Source organism: Pelodiscus sinensis, chromosome 17 (genome assembly GCF_049634645.1).
Source record: "Pelodiscus sinensis isolate JC-2024 chromosome 17, ASM4963464v1, whole genome shotgun sequence".
Taxonomy (NCBI): domain Eukaryota; kingdom Metazoa; phylum Chordata; order Testudines; family Trionychidae; genus Pelodiscus; species Pelodiscus sinensis.
This window is the reverse complement of record NC_134727.1, coordinates 14784336-14803778: the sequence shown is the minus strand read 5'-3', so window position 1 is coordinate 14803778 and position 19443 is coordinate 14784336.

Below are 19443 nucleotides of genomic sequence, written 5' to 3'. Positions count from 1 at the left end.
AAGCACCCCCTCAACCAGGGTCGGTCAGAGCTTACCCTTTGCGGTGCCTTTTTATAAACATGTACAAACAACTTCTTTACATACCAGGTTGCAACCCTCTGTTGCCTAGTTACCACCTCTCACCTTATGAAAGGGGGGCTTACTTACTATCCTTCATGCTGTCAACTTCGATCAGGTCCGGAACTTAGGTTGGTGTGTACATTAGTTTTTGGGGAGTCTTTGGTACCAAGACATTTCTTATTGAGATGCTCCGCTACTCTGGCCTACAGTCTGTACCCAGTGCCTCTCTATGTCCTTCCATGCTCGCCTAACTTACACAATCACACAGTTATCAATAGGGCCTCTTTCTTGGCTCCTGTGTTACTGAACCAAAGTTTTGCTCACTAGATTCCAGGCCTGTTGCTGTTTTCACATTACAGGCCTTTATTCAGGCCTGCTGACTCCATGTTACTGACCCTCAGCTTACTACACTGGGGAAGAAGGGTGCTGTAGGAGGACAGTAACAGATCTTGTTTAGTTTAAGTATTTCTTAGGATCAGTGTTATTGCAGTACTAGAGCTGAATGCCCCCAGAGTACTGGGGAAGTTAAGATCAGATCTGGATTGGAATTCTGTGTCTTACATTTATCTTTGGGATGACCTGAGTCACAGTTCTAAATATGAACAATTTGTACTGTGGGCAGTAGAACTTTAAATTGGGATCTGGACCTGAACTTTGCAGCTTGGCCTCATTGCTGTTATTAACAATGACTTTAATTACGACTATAACTGTCCAGTTTTCCCAGTTCTGTGAGGTGCTAAGCACCTCTGGGGAGCTACTGTGTGCTGCCCTCATCTTGAAATAGTACTAGGGTAGAATAGATGAAAGAGATGAGGTAAAAACAGGTACATCCTGAGCATCCATAGTATATCATTGCATGTGTTGAAAAGAAAATAGCACCTCTCAGTGATAAGATCAGAATCTGAGTCAATTTACATACAAATTAATTTTATTGAGGAATTTGAAGGAGGGAAAGAGGGACTCCACTGCAAGAAAGGTTAGAGGCTGTTCTAAGCCTGACATGATGCTGACTTGAGACATCTACATAAGTCCAAATCTTGGTCAGTGGGAGCACCACTCTAACTGTACATAAAGTAGAATTTTTCTGCATATGTTATAGATTTTTAAATAGCTACAGTCACATCTCCATTTTCCTTTGGATAATACAGCCATCCTTGTTATAACAGAATGTACTTAAATTCTATTACCTGGATCATATTGGTGTGTGGTGCTTCCTAGCAGCAATCTGCTACTTAACACTGAAATGAGCCTTCCATTCAAAATCTTGATTATTAGATGCTTGTAACTTTTTTTGGAAATTGACTCCTCTACAGTTTCAGGCAGAAGGAGAATATTAGTGGAATTTTTGTGACAAGCACTCAGCTCTTGTTCTGTGAGTGCTTGCTTGTATGTATTGCAATTGAGGTGTGTGTGCTGAAAAGAGTTTACCCTAGCTGCTACCGGTTGGGTCAGCTGTGGAGCCCCCTGGAGTGGTGCTGGAGTGATGCTGTATATATGATCCTGCCAACTCAACAGCTTCTCAGCTCTTTCTTACTGCCAGTGATGGCTGTTTCGGCTTTCTTGCTTTTCAAGTGCCTCATCTCCCTAGCACTTTGAACTCTTTGTTGTGCAAGATTAATAGTATTAAGTTAGTATTAGAGTAAGCAGTGGGAATTGAAGAGGGGGGTTCTCCTTCCTTCCCCTGTTCCCTTCAGGGCCTGGGGCAGGCCAGAGTCCCAGGCCTTCAAACCTTTCGGGTCTTAGATCTATGAGTGACACTAGTCAAGCAGTAATGAAATGTAAAAGCTGGACTAGGTTGTCATCCCTAGAGGTGAAAGGGAAGGCAGTGAGTAAAGGGGCAGCTCCTCCCCCCCCCCCCCCCCCCCCGATTCATGTCTCTGGGGACCAGTGGAAGGCCACCAGAATGACAAGTGCAAGATCTGTAAGGTCTTCAAACCATGTATGGGAAAGAAGTAGGCCTACTGCTTGAAGCAGTTCCTCATGGAATCTGCTCTGCAACTTCAGACACAAGATCCAGCATTGAATACTTTAGTGCAGAACGCACCTCCTTCGGTTTCAGGTCCTGATCCAAAACAGGAGACCTCTTGGTGCCGTTGTTCCCTGGCAGAGTCCACTCAGTGCCAGTCTCACTCATTGGCAAGTCTTTCCAAAGGGACCAAATCCTCGGCATCAGTGTGCCAGGCACTGCTTCCTCCATCCACACCCCTGGGATTGGTGGCCCTCACGGTCCTGTGGCACTAATCTGCTGTGCTCTCCCCATGCAGTCCCATGTTCTTGGATTCTGAGAGGTGAACCTCTGATGATGGGCCTGTTCTTCACACCAGCCACCTTGTTTAGCTCCTTAAATCTAAAAAAGTGAGGGCTATATCCTGAATCCCTGCTCATTCTCTACTAAGAATTAATATATTTGAGATCAGCAAGAGTTGGAGTCAACACTGACTTTGTCATTTCCACATTTGTGAATGGATTTTTTAGAAAGGCTTATGTAAGTTAGGAGGAGAAGCTCATTGGAAGTCAGTGGATTTGTACTCCTAAATCACTCAGACACTCCTGAAATTTCCACTTTTGCTTTGAACAATGCAGGATTGACAGCCCTGGAAACAAAAATCCTATAATTAGCTCAGAATGGGAACAGTACAGACTGACAATGTAAGCTGCCCCTTTCTCTCACTGCCTTCCCTTTCACCTCTAGGGATGACGATCTAGTCCAGCTTTTACATTTCATTACTACTTGACTCGTAGGAGAGCTATTCAGTGGTATGTGAGAAATTGGAGCTTGATTCATTTAGTCCTTAGAGCTTTACTAGTCTCACCTCATGTCTAAAACAGAAACATTAATGGAACTCTTAAGTACCTGGATGAGAACCATTTAAGGAAAAAAAGGATTTTTCGGTGCAGCCTCCTGAGGCTGTGTGGCACAGACTGCTGCTGCACGTGCATCCACAATTATATGGGTCCTTGGAAATTCTTGACAAGGTCAGACTCTGTGTTAACTGCAGCCTTCCTTTCGACCCTTTCCCTTCCCATGGCAACAAGCCTGGCTTAGTAGGACTGGTAGGGTTACCAGATGATTTCAAAAAAATACCGGCCATACTTGATCTCAGATGGAGGGGTGGGGGATGGCCGGGAGGGGAGCGGGCAGAGGTGTAGCGAAGGTGTTATGCGCCATGGGGCAAAGGAAAAATTTGTGCTATCCCCCCCCCCCCCCCCCCGCCGCCATGTGGCACGGCCCCGAACCTGGTACACAGCTGAGGGGAACTTGTAGTGCATCTTCCCCCACCCCTTACAATTTGGGGCTGGGCTCCTACATGCACTAGCCCTCCAGTGGAGATGGAGGAGGGTCAGTCTTGGAGCAGGGTCGGGCTCGGAGCAGAGAGGCAGGGAAGAGACTCCAGCTGCCGGTGGCAGGCGGAGTAGGAGCACGTGAACTGAAGGGATAACGGGGGGAGCAGAATTAAATTACATTGGAGCCTTCCTAGCATGGTGCCCAGTGGCAACTGACCCCTCCGGCCCCCTCTCTATGCCACTGCCCCCCCTCCTGCAGATCTATCATCTTATGCATGTGCAAGATCTATGAGAGCCATCCCATGAATCTGCAGTTAGTGTCTGTGGCGCCGGCTTCTGGGTGGTGTCTCAATGCTGCCACATTCACCTCCAAAGAGGGCGCTTCCCAAAGTAGGCCCTTGCTGCTGACCCCTAAAGCATCCACAGGTCCAGTCTCCTTTCAATGGGCCCACTTCTCAGAGCTCATTGATCTTGGATCTGGCTTCCATCCCCTCTCCAACCCTTGCAACTGCCCAGAGGTGCTCACCTTCCGCCTTATCCATTCCCACCTCATTCACCCCACAAGGACAGTCTCTGCCTCACTTGTCCTAGGGACTATTCTACCAAGACGTAATACAAAGTTTCCATGTAAAAGGACTCACTACCAAGCTAAAAACTTCAATGAGAGAATGATTAATACAGAGACGTGTCTACATCTGCTGCAGGGGGACACCTCTGGCTGCCTCCATCTCTCTCCCCCAGAGTCTACAGCCCCATTGCAAAGCAGGGGAGGGGAAGAAAAGAGGGTGAGGCCCATCCAATGGGACTGAAGCAGTCATGAGCAAGCCATGCCCAGGAGCCATTCTTCTGTCCATTGCTGGTGCAGTGTTGCTTCAGGCACGCTGAAATGCAGTCACCTCTAGGGTGGGCTGGACAGCTGTTTAACACCTGCACAAGGTTTCAGGCAGGGGGCAGTGCGAGCTGCCTTCTTGCAGAGCCCCCATCAGAACTACCGTGCCCTCCTGGCTTAGGAAAAGAATAAACAGGAGAATTGGAAATTAACCCACCCACTCTCACGTCCCCTAAGCAGGGAATGAGCCATCTACATTAGGCCCCAGCTGGAGTTTCATGTCCAGTTCTGGGCACCACATTTTAGGAAACATGGAGAAACTGGAGAAAGTCCAGAGAAGATCAACCGAAATGATGAAAGGTCTAGAGAACATGAGATATGAGGCAAGGCTGAAGAAATTGACCTTGTTTACCTTGGAAAAGAGAAGACTGAAAAGAAACACGAGAGCAGCTTTCAAGTATCTTAGAGTATGTCTACATTACAAAGTTAATTCGAACTAACAGCCGTTAGTTCCAATTAACTTTAATAGGCGCTACACATGCAAACAGCTAGTTCGAACTTAATTCGAAATAGCGGAGCGCTTAATTCGAACTAGGTAAACCTCATTTTACGAGGACTAACGCCTAGTTCAAATTAAGTAGTTCGAATTAAGGGCTGTGTAGCCACTTAATTCGAACTAGTGGGAGACTAGCCCTTCCCAGCTTGCCCTGGTGGCCACTCTGGGCACCACCAGGGAAACTCGTCTGCCCCCTCCCAGCCCCGGAGCCCTTAAAGGAGCATGGTCTGGCTACAGTGCCCGTGCCAGGTGCAAGCCTGCCAGCACCCAGCCAGCAGACCCTGCACCTGGCACGGCATGAGCCAGCCACCCGCTGCCACCCAGCCCTCCGCCTCTTCCCAGGACCAGGCTGGCAGCTCTCAGGAGCCTGCCCAGGGCTGCAAGAGGCGGGCGCCCGCCTGGTCTAGTGCAGAGATCGTGGACATCATCCAGGTTTGGGGGGAGGCCTCCAATGTCCACGACCTCTGCACTAGGGACAGGAAAGTGGCCGTCTAGAGCAGGAGAGCTGCCAGCCTGGCCACCAAAGGCCACATGCAAACCCAGGAGCAGGTTTGCATGAAAATCAAGGACGTCCAGTGAGACCCTCCAGCCCAGAGTTTAGAACATAAGAATGGCTGTACTGAGTCAGACCAAAGTCCAACTAGCCCAGTAGCCTGTCTGCCGACAGAGGCCAACACTAGCTACCCTGGAGGGGATGGACTGAAGACAATGACCAAGCCATTTGTCTCGTGCCATCCATCTCCAGCCTGCCACAAACAGAGGCCAGGGACACCATTTCTACCGCCTGGTTAGTACCACTCCGTGGACCCAACCTCCATGACTTTATCTAACTTCTCTTTAAACTCTGTTATAGTTCTAGCCTTCACAGCCTCCTGCGGCAAGAAGTTCCACAGGTTGACTATTTGCTTTGTGAAGAACTTTCTTTTATTAGTTTGAAGCCTGCTACCCATTAATTTCATTTGGTGTCCTCTAGTCCTTCTATTATGGGAACTAATGAAGAACTTTTCTTTATGCACCCTCTCCACACCACTCATGATTTTATAGACCTCTATCATATCCCCCCTCATTCACCTCTTTTTCTAAGCTGAAAAGTCCCAGTCTCTTTAGCCTTTCTTCATATGGGACCTGTTTCAAACCCCTGATCATTGTAGTTGCCCTTTTCGGAACCCTTTCCAAGGCCAAAATATCTTTTCTGGGGTGAGGAGATCACATCTGTATACAGTACTGAAGATATGGCATACCATAGTTTGATACTTCCCCTCCTCCTTCTTCCCCTGGCTTCCCCCTTCCAGCTCCCTCCTCCCAGGTTTCCTCCTCCCTTCTTCCACCTCCTTTTCCCAGTCTCCCCAGAGGTTAATCCCCTCCCCCCCAGTTTTGTTAAATAAAGAGAGTTTCTATTTTTGAACACACGTGTCCTTTATTTTGTACATCAGGAAGGGGGGCTAGGGAGGGGTAAGTGGAAGGAGATGAGGGAGGAATGGGGTACGAGCCCCCGATGGGGAGGACTGTGGTGGCTCTGTGGGCTCCTCGTGGTGGAAGCTCTCCTGCAGCCCCCCCATTGACTCCCACGGATGGCAGCCTGTGGCAAGTGCAGCCGGGCTGATGGCCGAGTGCTGTGATGTGCCGAGTGTGGGCACTCAGGGCACTCCAAGTCAGGACTGCTTTGCTGTCCCTCATCGAGGTAAACAAGCAAGCGGGATTCCCTGAGAACTGTCTGTCTGGGGTGGGGGTCGGGTCCCTTTAAGCACGGCCCTCGGCTAGCCTGAGACAGCAGCTTCACGCTCTAAGTCCTTACCTGATGCCCTGCCGGCACTGCTTCCGACCAGCCTTAACTTCAGTTCAGGATCCACTCAATGGGGACATTCTAGTTTTTAGGTCTAGATGCACTAGTTCGAATTAGCTTAGTTCAAATTAACTGATTCGAATTAAGTTAGTTTGAATTAGTGCTGTAGTGTAGACATACCCTAAAAGAGTATCATAAGGAGGAGGTAGAAAAATTGTTCTGCTTGGAACGAGGTGTACCGGTAGTTCGGAATAGGAAGCCTAATCTGAACTACCTAGTTCGTGCCGCGTGTAGCCGCGGGCACGGAGTCCAAACTAGCGGACATTTAAAAATGGTGGCGCCCGGCAATATGCAAATGAAGCCCGAGAAATTCAAATCCCGGGCTTCATTTGCAACTCCGGTTGCCTACATTAACCACCCTAGTTCGAACTAGGGTGGTAGTGTAGACATACCCTAAAAGAGTATCATAAGGAGGAGGAAGAAAAATTGTTCTCCTTGGCCTCTGAGGTTAGGATGAGAAGCAATGGGCTTAAATTGCAGCAAGGGAGGTTTCGGTTGGACATTAGGAAAAACTTCCTGCCTGTCAGGGTGGTTAAACCCTGGAATAAATTGCCTAGGGAGATCGCAGAATCTCCATCACTGGAGATATTTAAGACCAGGTTAGACAGACACCTGTCAGGGATGTGCTAGAGCAACTCAACTTTGGAAGCTCCAGGGGCCACACTGATATTTACAGAACATGCTGAGGGCCTCAACTTAAGTGTGGTCACATATGCAAGCAAAAATATACAAATAGCTTCTCTCACACTGACAGGCACGAATACAAAGATTAAGGCAAGACTACACAACACACAGGCCCCATTTAAATCAGCTCTGCTGATATTAATGAAATGCAATATTTACCCCATTTCTACCCATGTGACAGCACTTTTCATGAGGAATGACAGTCCAAGAATTTAACTACTAAAATACATATCAACAGAAGATCATTACACTGGATACTTTTTTGTTTTGGCTCCCACTTGCCGGCCACGTGTTGATCCCCACATAAACCCAAACTGCACCGTGGGGTGCAAACAAACTGGCCGTGGGCAGCATACCAAGTTATTATTAAATATTTTATAAACCTTTACCTTTTCTGTCTGCTGCCATGTCTCCTCCCTTGCTCCATCAGTTCCCCTGGTGCCTGCTGCCCCCCAACTCCTCACCCTCCTCTGCTGCCCTGACTCCTGCCCTTCTCACTGCTCTCAGCCCTCCTGCGACCTGCCCCCCTCCATGTGGCACCGAACACTTTTAAAGTCCTGGGCCGTGATGTCACGTCACGCCCGAGCGTCTCCCTGGTCACCTGGAAACACTGTGCAGCGCGCGCCGGCAAGGGGGAACCGACTGAACGCTGGCATGGGTGGCGTGTTATATGGCTGTCCCCCGCCCCGGCCTCGGACCGTCCCTGCTGTGCGCAGCGTGTGCAGGCAACGGGGAGCTGACTGAATGCTGAGCATGGCAGGAACGGTCCGGGGCCGGTGGCGGGGGACGGCCATATAACTCACTGCCCATGCCAGATGCGCCTGCGCAGCATGAGCTCGCTCTCACCCCGGCCTAGCACCCCCCTAGCTTGGCACCTGGGAGCAATTGCCCCCCCCTGCACCCACTTCTCTATGCCTCTGGAGGTGGGGCTGGCTGGGAGGGGGCAACCAGGCTGGACAGGAGGGATTGGGGGAAGATTGCTGGCAGGAAGCAGGGCTGGTCGGGACGGGGTCCCGGGGAGCAGGGCTGGCCCAGGAGCACACGGATCCCGGCACACTGCCAGTCCCGTGCACAGTCCCGGCGGGGTGCACGGTTGAGTCTGGCCCTGAGGATTCCATCCTGCCCCAGCTCTGCTCTCACTCCCCTCCTCTCTACTGCATAGTTGTGTACTGCCTGCCTGGTAGACACGCTCATGCAGACATTTATATGTCCAGTATTTTCTCAATTTGTTTCCCAGACAGAAAACTCAAATACCAGACTGTCCGGTTCAAAACCAGACATCTGGCAACCCTAAGGACTGGCCACAGAAATACCAATGCCTTGGAAGGTAGAAGCTCTGGAAAATGGTTAAGTCTATTAATCTTGTAGTAATTTTTTAATGAAAACATTTCTCGTTTTAGTAGAAGAAGATGCCATAGAGAACAGCTTCTTTCCAGCTTCTCTTCCCATGTCTTGGCATGATACTCCTCTCATTTATGGATCTATGTACAATGAAGGGAAGTTTTGTAAGCTGAAAAGGGAAAGAGGAATATGCAACAAGATTACTTTCCCCTCCATTTCTGTGCTCTGCTTCCTAGACATGCCTGTCTTCCCCCAGAAGAGTGGGGAGTACTGGGTCTTAATTTATAAATCCATGAAAAAAAGTGCAAAGTAACAATTTGGAAATCAAATCTTAAGTGATTTTTTTATCTTAAGAATTGTAATTGTGTAGCAGGATGTGCAAGAGGTCCATGATCTGCAAATAATTTCTCAGGCTATTAAAGCAAAATGCAGGACAATGTAGCACTTTAAAGACTAACAAGATGGTTTATTAGATGATGAGCTTTCGTGGGCCAGACCCACTTCCTCAGATCAAATAGTGGAAGAAAGTAGTCACAACCATATATACCAAAGGATACAATTAAAAAAATGAACAAATATGAAAAGGACAAATCACATTGCAGAACAGAAGGGGGATGCGGGGGGGGGGGGGGGGGGGGGAGGGGGAGGAAGGAAGGTAAGTGTCTGTGAATTGATGATATTAAAGGTAGGGAGAGTGGGATGTTTGTGAGTTAATGGTATTACAGGTGATAATTGGGGAAACTGTCTTGGTAATGGGTGAGATAGTTCAAATTCTTGTTAAGTCCTTGTTGGCAAGTGTCGAATTTTAACATGAATGACAGTTCAGAGGATTCCCTTTCAAGTGCAGATGTAAAAGGTCTTTGTAGCAGAATGCAGGTGGCTAAGTCATTTAGAGAGTGTCCTTTCTGGTTAAAGTGGCAAGAAACTGTTTTCTCTTTGTGATCTTGTCTGATATCTGTTTTGTGGGCATTAATCCTTTGGCGAAGTGTCTGAGATGTTTGTCCAATGTACATAGCAGACGGACACTTTCGGCACATGATAGCATAGATTATATTTCTGGATGCGCAGGAATATGTGTTCTTGATCTTATAACTCACTTGGTTAGGTCCAATAATGGTATCAGCAGAATGAATATGTGGACAAAGCTGGCAACGGGGTTTGTTGCAAGGGAAGGTACCAGGGTTGGTATTAGTGTGGTATGTCCTGTGGTGGTTGGTAAGAATCATCTTGAGACTAACACGGCTACATTTCTATCAGGCTTTTAAGTTATCAGAATGTCTTTTGAATCATCTGGTTAAATTTAATATTAAAGCAATCGCCTATAAATTAACAATGGAGCTCTTTTGATTTGTAAATCAAAAGGGAGATTTATAAAATCACTGATAAAATAAATTTACTAATAAATATACCTCTAAATAATCATATGATGTCACAGATCTTAGGATGGAAGGATATAGTAAGCCTCAGGGCTCAAGTTCTATGGAAAGGAAGCAAGAAAATCTTTAACAAAGTGATTAAGAGAAATTCTATTTGCACTGAAGATAGAGTTTTGTTATCCACTTAATACTATTCATAACTCTGTCTCGTGGTGTTATCTCTCAGTACATCTCAGCAAAAGATTGTAGTAAGCAATAGGAGATTTATGAAACTACTGTAGAACTGCCAGCATGTTCACCATTCTTTACTGAAGATATATTTTGTGACAGATACTTGAGATATTGAGATAAAAGACTGAATTACTTTTATCTTGTACACATTTTACCCTGTGTATCTCCATTAGCTTTTGTAGCATTATACTTGAGAGATTCCTCTAAAAGTGAGAGGAGAATCAGGTCCATTATGCTTAGTAAGCAGCCGTAAATAAGCTGGAGAAGCTATGATGACATGCTGACAATGACATTACTATTATCAGTTGAAACAAAAAACAGGACTATGTAGCACTTTAAAGACTAACAAGATGGTTTAATAGGTGATGAGCTTTCTTGGGCCAGAAAAGCTCATCACCTATTAAACCATCTTGTTAGTCTTTAAAGTGCTACATAGTCCTGTTTTTTGTTTCAGCTACACCAGACTAACACTGCTACATTTCTATCACTATTATCAGTTGGACTGTGATGCCTTTGCAAAGCATTGGTGGGCCATCCACAGTCTTTCTGATAGTGTTTCAGTCAGGGTTGTAATGTTATCTTATGTGGCATAGCATCACATAATGTTGCCTCCGAATAAGGTAAAATCTAGACTTCCTGTCAAAAAATAAAACCCGTAAGTCAAAACTTTCCAGATGAGATGGCAAGATGATAATAACCATCCTGACTGATGTAAGCTATTGAGAACCATGCATAGTGTTTATCTTTTGTTTTCCCACTCTGTCATCATGTGCATGTGATCCTCCTTTCCCTTTATTATTGCCTCAGTTGTACTAAATAAGCTTAACACTCATGCTCTCATCCTTATTTTCTAATAGGTTGCCAAAATGCTCAGGTTTACTGGGCACTTTCCAGCTCATGAATAGTGGTGATAGGTGTGCTTAGAGGAGGAAAATGGGTTATTCTGGCTCTCATTGTGTACTCTTGCATGAGTGGCTTAATTATTCTGTGCCTCAGTTTATGCATTTGTCAAATGGGGATGATAATAATATCTGACTCAGAGGGTTGCCATGAGGCTTAAATAATCAGTATTTTAAAAGCAGATAAAATTAATACTAGAGAAATGCAAAGCAGTCAATATTTGTTATATACTGCAATGGAATAAGCGCTGTATTGGAGCAGGATAATGGTTCATTCTGTTTGTATGGAAGGGGCTGGACACTTCTGTAGGAAGCTGTAAATCCTCTATGACAGTGCATCTAATTGCATTTAATTATGGAGCACTACACTGTAGTGGGAATTTCTTCTTAATCCAGCTGGTGATCCATTTATATCCTGGTGCCTGAAAACTGATATTGTTCCCTTATCAAAATGATCTATATAAGTTAGAGCATTCTGAGAGCTGAACTAATACTCTGTGATTCATGGGCATCTACCAACAGTCACTAGGCATGCATCTCTCTCACCTAACTTACCTTCAGCATGTACCTGGATATATGTCCCTGATATAGATCAGGGACTTACCTTAGCCCACTTCTGGTAGCTTTGGGCTCCCCAGAGAAGCCTATTAGGCTGCAGCCTTGTGCTGCCAATGATAGTGTATGTTGTGCTGTTGAATTGGAACACTAAATTTCCTCTCCTATCTTCATCTACAATGCACTAAACCAAAATACCATATCCAAACACTTTCCAAACTTTATGACACCAGATCTGGATTTGAATTTTGTTGCTCTGGGCCCATCTCTAATATTAATTATTGTTTATTTTAACAGAGACTGTCTTGAGCATTTGTGTTTGGTTTGGTGGTTTGCCTGCACTCTTTTTTGTGTCTCTGCCATGTGCATCTAAGATGTTTGGATGGTCCTAGTTAGAGATGTGTAAACCAGCTACGATAAAGCAAAAGATATTATAAATCTTTGTCCAAAATATGAACCAAACTGAACTGAATTCAAAAGAATTTGGTCAACTTTAAAAAAATCTTAATTTTCCCTTTTCTCTGCACTGCCTAAATCAACTCAGGACCAGAAATGTTTTTCAAATACCATGCATAAGCTTGTTCTTGTGGTAAACCTAAACACAACCGAAGTAGAAAAGAGCAGAGCTCTGGTGAATGTGAGAGAGCGAGAACAAGAGCGAGTGAGCGAGAGATCATATTTGTATGGTTTATGGCCCGAGAGCAGCAGGGGCTCAGCAGTGCACCTTTTAAAAATCAGGCTGGAGGTTTTGAATAGTTAAGGAAATGTTCCCAGGCATATCCAAACTTTTAGGTGCCTCTATGAACCTTTTCCAAGGTTCTCTATCATTTTTACTAACAAGTGAATGAGCTGTAAAATATCAATGAAAACATCCTTGACCTAGTAAGATCTACAGGAGCCACTGGCTATGGATTAAGAAAAATGTCCTGTGTCTTAGCAATGATTTGGTACAGATTTTAAATAGGCAGTGTTGGTGGGGGACTAGATAGCTCATGGGATCAATACCAGCAATATATAATCTTTTACCTCTAGATCTTTGGGCCAAATCTATGTCAGTAGTAACAGACAAGTGCTACCATATGGTTGCTGTATGTGAAACAGATTTGGTGGTCTTGTCCAGTAGATAAGTGTCCACATCACCCAAACCAGCAACACCACAATTGCGAGCCACAGCCAAAAGGCTGACAGGTGCAGGCAATAGAGGCTCAAGAGATCTCTCCCCACCCCCACCCCAGAAATGATCTCTCCCAAGTCAGTGCTGTCAGGCCATGTCTACTCTAGAAAGAAGATCGACCCCTTCTAGTGTTCGATTTAGTGGGTCTAATGAACACTGAAGGCAGCCCCCATCGGCATCCAGTACTCCTTGTTCTGCGAAGAGTAAGGGGAGCTGATGGGAGCTTGTATTCCTGTCGGATTCCCACTGTGTGGATTCCGTAGTGGCTCAGCTTAAGGTAAACCTCTCCACGCATATTGCGTATCTGGATGGCGTACCTTAAGCCGGCCTGCCAGGTCTAATATAGACTAGGCCTCAGAGTGCAGGAAAGAAAGTAAACTACTAATGCTTATGCTGTACCTGATTAATAAATGTTCTTACTTATGCAGAGTTGTTATTTCAGTATCTTTTATAAGCATTAAATTCACACACATTAACACAGCAACTAATACTGGTATGGAAAAATATATTTATTTCAGTTTTAAATAACAAGTGAATTATTTTGGTGGCCAATTAGACTCAAAGTCTAATCTTTTCTTGATCAGAGTTTAACTGTTTATTTATTTGTTTAAACTTATTCAAATAAGGTTTTGGCCGAAACTGAATTACTGGGTATTTGAAAGTTAAGGAGCTTATCAGGCATCTGATGTTTTCAGGATTTCCCCAGATTAGACCGCAGAGTGTACAGACAGGAAGCTGAAGTATCAAGCTCCTGACCAGACCTTCCTTCTGTGCAAAGATGGGGCTTTCTCTAACTTGAATTTTGGGCTTGAAATGCATGGTCTGAACCCTGAAATCTGAAGGAAAAACAAAGCACCCTAACCTCTCGGCTGAATCTTGGATAGAAGGAGAATGAAACAGTTTAGTTTAGGCCCATTTGCAAAACATTTCTCAACTCTCTTCCCCTTGTTTGTGTTACCTTCCTAGCTCTTTATCAACCAAGGAATCAAAAAGGGACTTTCCAGAGCTATAAACATATGAGGTGAATAAATGGAATGAACCCTTATGCAAATGAGTTTTGATTCTCTTCCCTTTATAAAGTTAAAATGTGTTTGAGAGTGAAACAGATCCTCCAGAATGTGGATATTTGAGATTTTTACCTGGGTCTCTCTCTCTCTGTTAGGCTGTGTTGTAGAGCACGATGTGGAATTGTCAAATAGAAAATAAGAAATGCTCTGAAGAGGAGGAAAGAAAATGAAAGCAAAAAAGAAGCATGTGGGAAAAGATAAAGTACTGTAATATGAATGTTTGGTATTCCACTGTGAGTAAGATCTGGAAAAAATTCTAAACTGGTTTATTACATGTTTATCTTCTATCTGAGAGACAGGAAGCTTTATATATAAGAAATGTGAAGAGTAAACTGCACATTAAAGATAGAATCAGGAAGCCTGACTGTCCTGTCAATTCCACCAGTTTAAACTGGTGTAAATCTATTGGCTTCACAGGATTTAAACTGTTTAAATGGGAGGAAATTCAATCCCAAGAGGTTTAAGACACTGAATTTTATTTGATCTAAAGCAGATGGGATGTTTAGACTGAATTATAAATATAAATAATTCAGAGAAGCTGCATATTTTCTAGTGCCTTTGTCACCATATATATTGGTACAGAGTCACAATGGTACTATAATTATTTTTTCTGCATAAAATGATAATATAAGCAGGGCTAGGTGCTATATTATTTGTTTGAATATATTTCTTGAGATATGGTATATGTGCATTCATTTAGATATTAAAATTATATCTTGATTGGTTATCTAAGTCTCTGTATATTGAAATTAAATATTTAAATGTTTATGTGTTTGAGGGGCATATTTATTAATGTAGCAAACATTTTTGCCTTTCGTTCTTTTTTTCTTATGACATCTAATTGGGAGCAGTGCAGTAACATAATGACTAGGTATCAGTTATAAAATTTTAATTTTGCCTCTCCAACTAATGCAGTTGATTTTGAAAGGTACAGAGTACTTGCAACCAATGAGTCTTAGCTAGTTTTACAGAGTTTTCTTTGTCATCAGAGCTACTATTGTTTGGAGTTGGTTTGTTTGTTTGTTCTTCCTCCTAGGGTGGTTGTATTGGTATCTAAAAAATTGTCTTAAGTTATTAAATAAGCAAAGTTTACCTTGCAGTATTTCCAACACCTGTCTAGAAGGCAAGAAGGAGGCAAAGGGTATATGTTCTCAGGGCTTTGGGGGGGGGGGGGGGGGAGGAGAGAAGGGGAGAGGGTCTGTGGCATCAGGAAGCTGTAGCTTTGTCTTACAGGGTGCTGACCAGTCTTCTTCAGTCGTACAGGTCCCTTAGAAGATGTGCTGCCACCGCATCTTGTTTCCAAGCCTGTTTATTAACCATCCTCTTTCTAATAGTGAAGCAGCTCTCTCTATACACATCTCTTTCACTGCCAACATATATGGAATACTAGGCCTATTGCAGTCCGTGGCAAAGTTTCCATTAACTTCAATGAAACCAGGATTTCATCCATGGTGTGGAAGTTAATATTGCTGGGAGTAGCTTTGAATTCTGTACAGATGTCCACAGGAATTGAAGGGGGACATACAGTATACAGTGGTTGCTATCTGGCCCTTCACAGACCTCCCACCATGTGAAATTGCACATGGAAGTGATCCCATGAAGAGCTGGTCAAAAATGTAATTTATTTTCTACTGAAAATTTTGAAGAAATAAAAATAACCGTGTCAGATTTTTTTAAAGTTTTGTCAAAAGTTCAAATGCCAACTCTTTTATTAATTTTTGTTATTGCAAACCAAAGTATTTTCATCCTTTAACAACTCCCCCCTTAGGTTTTTTGAGGAAAATGAAAAGGCAATTTTTTAATCAAAATGAAAGTTTTTAAAAGTTATTTTTCACCCACTCTACTTTTCTGGTGAGGAATTGCCTCTGCTCTTCCTCTTCTGCCACACTGACTGATTGTGAGTTGCCTTTCTGTGCCTCAAAAGGGAGAAGAGTAAATGGGGCCAGAGTTCTGAGAAAAGCAGGGCGTGGAACTCCTGCTGGAGTCACAGGGTTTTCAGAACACAAGACTGGGCTGTGGGACTACAACCAGAAATGTTGGTGGAAAGTAAAGATTTGGATTACGACAAGAGCTTTCTGTACCCTCTATGGAGGGCCTAACTTAGGACGTGGAGAAAATTTTGGATTCTTGATTTGGTGTAGGGCATTTTGTTGACTATGTCAATTTATGCTGAATGTACACTGATAGAACTGGCAAGATTCATACAAACAGGAACTGTGGTGTAGGCACTCCGGCAGTTATTGTATGCCTCCTGTGTTAGTCTTGTCAAGGACATTGGAGCTAGATATACAGTACATGTAAAGCTAGTTTGAGAAGGCCCACAGTATTTGTATGCGTATATGTAGAATAAGAGTGGGCTTTTCAAGGATTTGAAAATCTCATGTAAAATGTCTGTCTGTCTTTATATGTAGTCTGTCAGATATGTGCATGCATGAATGAGCATATTTTCTTCTTGTCATCAGAGACAGCTAATTTTTCCTCTTTAGGAACATACTTTACTGGACTCTAAATTAGGACACGCTTAATGTATAACATGTGGCTAAATTTATAAGCTTCAATGCCAAATCTCCAAAGGGAAAAGCTGCCCTTTAAAATTATATTTTCTAGTGACAGGAAAGTCTGGCTCAGAGAAGGCTGCTGTAAGCCTCAGGTTAGCTTGCTTGCATGATTAGGAATGACCAGCAGTCTCTGCTTATGAATTCAACTTATCATTTTAACTCCAGTTCACTGAATGGACTTTAGCTATAGCATAATTACTACAGTTTCTCCAGTATTTGAGCTAAAACTTACTAATTAAAAAGTTCTGTGTGTGTGTGTGTGTGATGCGCGTGTTGTGTAAGATGGACAACATGTACAGATTTATTTACAAAGGAGTCATCTATATATTTTTAAAGAGCAAATTTGAACCTGTTTTAAGAAAAAAATATTTCTGTGTCCTAAAATGAGTTCTACAGCTCAAATTCTATTTCTATAGTTATTTAATGTATGGAGCTAATTAAAATAAAATATTTCTGGGTAACCAGCAAAGTTAAGTTTTAAAAAATGAGAGGACTAGACTGAATTATAAAACTATGGCTTGTTTAAATTAAATATATTGAAAGTAATTATTTTAATAGAGCTAATGAAATAGAATGCAGTAAAACAGTAATGACGAGTACTGTAATTATTTTGTAACTTTCAGCAAGTAAAAAATCCAGCAGTTCTTTTGAATGATAAAAGAAGTACTAGAAGCTAGAAGGGAGACAGATAAGGACATCATCTAGTCTGACTTGCTGGGCATTATTTCCTTCAAGTATTCTAAAATATTTAGATGATAATAATTTAGATATTATATTTAGATCATATTTAGATTAGATAGATACTCATCAAGCAATGATTTTGAGGGCTTTTGATTCCATCTTCATTGGAAGTTAGTTCAAATTGTGGTTAAACTTGCCATTCTATATTGTTATATAATGGTTGAGTGTGTGTGTGTGTGTGTGTGTGTATAATATTAGTATATATGCATATGTTGTAGTCAGAGGTTTGAGGAGTGAGAAAGTGTCAAAAGAACTGGAAACAACTCTGAAAAAATAACAAATAGTCTAGTAGCACTTTATAAACTAACAAAACATGTAGACGGTATCATGAGCTTTCGTGGGCACAGCTCACTTCTTCAGATGACCGGAGTGTTGGATGTCTAGGACCAAAATAAATAGGGGAGATGGGAAAGGTGTGGAAGAAGGGAAAATTGGGAGGAGGGAGGACAAGAAAAAGTAGTGGGTAAAAATTATATCAAGGGAAAGCGGAGCTGAAAAGCAATAGGGAAAATAAATAGTCTATATGCACCTAAAAACTAGATAGTCAAAAGGGGCAGATAAGAACCATTAATTAGCGAACAACAAAGAAACACTTAAGGAAACACTTAAAGACTGATGAAACATCTAGATGGTATCATGGGATTCTTCAAAGACAAAGAACCATTGTCGCCTTCATTGTTTGATAGGTAGGTAATGACCTAACTGGCCATCCAGTATCTTTGTTTAATCCAGAGGTGTGAAAATTTACAAATTGAATTTACAAATGAGCTGACCTTCCAGTCCTTCCCTGTGTATTTCAGTCCTTCTCAACTCCGTATAATACTGGGTAAATTCTTTTCCTTGTATATTTTTGCAATCAGTTGCTAGGAGATTTTTTTCTCTTTAGTTAGATTAGAAGTTTATTGCTGAAAATATAAGAAAAACAGAGAGGTCATTTTCATAGAATTGTATAGTATGGTTCGTTTTAGCTTCTCAACTTTAATTAACTTTAATGGGAACTGCTTGTTAAAGCCCTTATTAGCACTTTGAAAATTAGTCTCCCAGTTATCCTAGCTATTTCTTGCAGCACCAGCATTAACAAAGCTAACTGTTTTTGTGGTTTCCGCCCTTCTTTTTCTGTTATAAATTCTGGGTTCCTCTTACCCCCCTCCAGTTCATCTGATGGAGTGGATTTTGCCCATGGAAGCTATATATATTTTTAAACACTATATATATTTTAAGCTATATATATTTTTAAACACTATATATATTTTTGTTAATCTCTAAGGCTGTGTCCAGACTCCATGCCTCCGTCGACGGAGGAATGTAGATTAGCCAGCTCGGAAGAGGGAAATGAAGCCGCGATTAAAATAATCGCGGCTTCATTTAAATTTAAATGGCTGCCCCGATCTGCCGATCAGCTGTTTGTCGGCAGATCGGGAGAGTCTGGACGCGATGCCCCGACAAAGAAGCCTTTCTTCATCGACACAGGTAAACCTGGTTTCACGAGGCTTACCTGTGTCGATGAAGAAAGGCTTCTTTGTCGGGGCATCGCGTCCAGACTCTCCCGATCTGCCGACAAACAGCTGATCGGCAGATCGGGGCAGCCATTTAAATTTAAATGAAGCCGCGATTATTTTAATCGCGGCTTCATTTCCCTCTTCCGATCTGGCTAATCTACATGCCTCCGTCGAAGGAGGCATGTAGTCTAGACACACCCTAAGATGCCACAAGACTACTTCTTGTTTTTGTGTTTCAAGATAGACAATCCGTGTCTTATAGACTACCTACAATTTGTTTGCATACATTTGTTACAAGAAATGTGGCTGCATTATATTCTGCTACCCTACAGTTATAACATATAGTAGCAGTACCTAGATACATGAAAATGTATGCATAGGAAACGTAATATTGCCTCTCCAGATGTTTTGTTGACTTAATATAATATTGTGACAATGTAAATGGATGCGTCTGCACACAATACACTAGAAATGAATATTACAACATTCCTTTGGGAATGTTGCTAGACCTGCAATGTGCAGCATGTATATTATAAATGATCAGAAAATTTTCATGAAAACTAAATGCTGATGAAAAATGAAAACTTATTTTTTAAAGATTTGTTTTTGGCAGCTCTCTTCCTCCACCTCCATCTTTAACCAGCTGTAATTTATAGGTATATGTGTCTTAGTCAGGGGTGGGCAAAAGGGCCTCCGCGGGCTGGATCCAGCCTGCCAAGTGGATTGATCCGGCCCGCGGAGGCCC